The following is a 3232-nucleotide window of genomic DNA, read 5'->3' on the forward strand; positions in this document are numbered from 1 at the left end:
ATTGCAGAAATGACGGCTTATCAGTTACAAGATTAGGTTATAAAAAGACTATGGCTTTCATCTTGGCTGTTAACTCTCTCTTATTCATGCATGGATCAATCTCACTGGGGCAAGCCAGCTGCCAGATCATCAGGCAGCCCTGTGGAAAGGCCAATGTTGCAAACAGCGGAGGCCTCCCAACAGTCACATGAATGAGTTTGAAAGTGGGTCTTACCCTAGAAGAGACACAACCCCTACTATTGACTAGACTGCAGCCTTTGTGAGAGACGCTGCGCCAGAACCCCCAGCTAAGCTGCTCATAGGTTCCTGACTGCAAAAACTCTGCATTAGTGAATATTTGTTGTTTTCATTTGCTAGGTCTTGGGTAATGTATTATGCACAATAGATAACTAATAGAGATTTTGATTCTGACTTTAAAGATGAGTTCTCTGGATTAATTCTGGGTTCTGTGTTTCTCAGGAGAAATTTGGAGTGTGGAAGTGATGCAGCTGCCATATGTAAAATACACATTATTGCTAATCTGCTAGCTCACCCAATGAAATGAGGCAGTGACCAGGCCTACAACTGCTTCACCTTTCCCTGGATCTTCCCCTTCAGTGTCTCTGACTCCTGGGCCAAGCATGTGTGTTTATTTCTGTGACAAAGGGCTCCAACCTCTTCTAGCCCCGCATGCCTCCAAGGTCAGAGGTAATAAGGACTGCCGTGGGTTTCATTCCATCCTCATGATTACAAATTCCAGCCTGCTTTGGCTGTCCTGAACTCTTCATCCATCCATGCTTCCCAATGGCCTACCCTGTGGTCTTCAAGTGTGTCCTCATGAAAACTGCAGCCTTGTAAAGACTTTTAACTAGGTCTCAAAATTGGGTACGGTCAAATAACTTGAATTTCGCAAATTCAAGAAAGGGTTTAACAATAAGCCCAGGACACCAGGAACCAGGGCAGTAAATGGCAAACATTTACTGAACCTCTTTCTGGCTCTACCATAAATCCAACTCAGATCCACCAAAAAACTTCCCTTAACAAGTCTTCCATTCCAAAATTCCATATTCCTGAGAGATATTCTAAATTATCCAGCTTGGATTGGCTTCCTTTAACCAATCAGCTGGAGGCTTGTTAGTATTAAGTGGATAAACAAACAAACACACCAGACCAAACCATGAGTTTCCACAGAAGAGCAAAGCCAAAGCCCAACAGATCACTGCAGCTTTCCAAAGGGTCTCTCTGCCTCTAGTCTTTCTCCTCTGATCTAGAAATTGGCCACAATTTCCTCCAAATATTCAGGTTTCAACATTGACCAAAACTACCATTCCAGGTAAAGATAATTCATCAATATGGTCCACATATCCACCACCTGATGCATGCAAGCCACTTTGGCTCCACATAAAGTTACATTTGCATATAATTTATTAAAAACTTAGCAATCTAGCCTTTTAATATAATTACTTATAGATTTCAAATTGGAATTAAGCTTTCAATTGTGTCACACTGTTGTCTTAATTTTATCTGGTAATACTCTATTGTCACACTTCAGTCAGGGTACCCTAAGTAGAGAGACTACCTGAAGATGCTTTTTTGACATTATAAATAGAAAAGGTATAAATTTCCCTTTTAATTAGACTCTCTTCCTTTTGATATCAGTGCATGTTTGTCTACTCAGTGAATGACTACCTGTTAAGAAGGGAGTTATAACACCCTAATAAGGTTCTTGCTTAATAAGGGCAAAACAATTGTGCTCCTGAGGTAGCTTTACACATACCTTTGCAGGTGCTGAATGACTTCTGTGCAACACAAGTCATTACATACACAAATAGGAATACTGTACATTTGTTTAAATGTGCTCAATATGCTCATGTAGTTGTGCTAAAAGAGTATGCACTAAGTGGCATTGTCCTTTGCATCACACATTCTAAATTCCTCCCAGGTATTTTCAAATATAAAAATGAGGAGCTCTGGCCACTGGAGCAATAGATCATTTCTGTGTGTGCATAAGAATCACCTGAGTAACTTGGTTTTCAAAAATTTCTCAACTCCGCTTCCAGAAATTCAGATTCGTTTGATCCAGGATAGACCTGGGGATCTAAATGCTGAATAAGCACCTCTAGGTGATTCTGATGAAAGACATCTGCCAGACCACATCTTGAACATTCCTTAAAAATTGAATTAAAACCAGAATTTAAATCAGTCAGTTCTTAAATGAATAAACACAAAAAACTCCTAACTCCCATGAACTAAATCATATTACCAACCACCCTGCAGCCCAAAGAGATTACTTCTAATCTGGAGACCGGCATGGAGTAAAAAAGTGAGTCAGCTACAAGTTCAAATAAGCAAACAGAACTCCAAGAAGGAGAATGGGTTGGTACAAGAGTGAACACCCCTCAACCCGGGTCTCTAAGCATCTTGGTAATATTAGCCTAAGTGTTCTAAATGCTAGTCAAATGAGAGAAAATGACATTTTGTGTGGAGAAACAGTGTCTGTTTAGAGTAAATTCAGCCCATAATAGCATCCTTTTATTGCTACGAACTCCATAGATTTGGTTGCTCTTAGAATGATGTTACCAAACAACTTCCCTTAAGACCTGCAGCCCTGTTGCCTTTGCTATGTGCTGGGTACAATTTAACCTTCACTATGTTCTCAGTGGAAGTATTTATATGAGACACTGATCGTCATGCAATGCTTTCTCTTTTTGTTCTTCCACCACCTCAAATACCAGATGCTTTTTTAAAAGCTTATAGTTAGTACGACTAAACTATTTGTTTTGCCCAAGCTCACCCCACCCTGAGGGTGATGGGCTTTCAATGTCTGCATTGGTTTCAAGGATGAGAACACTAAAATAGAGCCAATTGAACTGAATAGCAGATGCTGACTGTACCCAACAGGGCTTCTGATCAAGGGTAAAGGGGAGGTCAGGAAACCAAATGGATATCAGAAAACATGACAAGGGTGTGGTCAGGAGCAGTCAGAGGCCAAGGGCTCCACAACGATAAACAGGGTTTCTGAAGAAGGGTGAGTTCCGGTTCCACCAGAGACAAAAAATAAACAAGTAGTCATGTAGTCAGGAATCCCAGGTCAGTCACCAGGGAAGTTGAAAAAGTAGTGAGACAAAAAATAAAATTCTCCATACTAGTCAGTTGCTAGAACCGAAGAGTCAGAATAAAAGAGTCTTGTGACTTTGCTGCTGATCTTGGCAAATCAGCAAGATTTGTTTCCTAAAGTGGGGTCCCCAGGCTA

This window comes from Dasypus novemcinctus, chromosome 7, assembly GCF_030445035.2.
Source record: "Dasypus novemcinctus isolate mDasNov1 chromosome 7, mDasNov1.1.hap2, whole genome shotgun sequence".
NCBI classification, from domain to species: domain Eukaryota; kingdom Metazoa; phylum Chordata; class Mammalia; order Cingulata; family Dasypodidae; genus Dasypus; species Dasypus novemcinctus.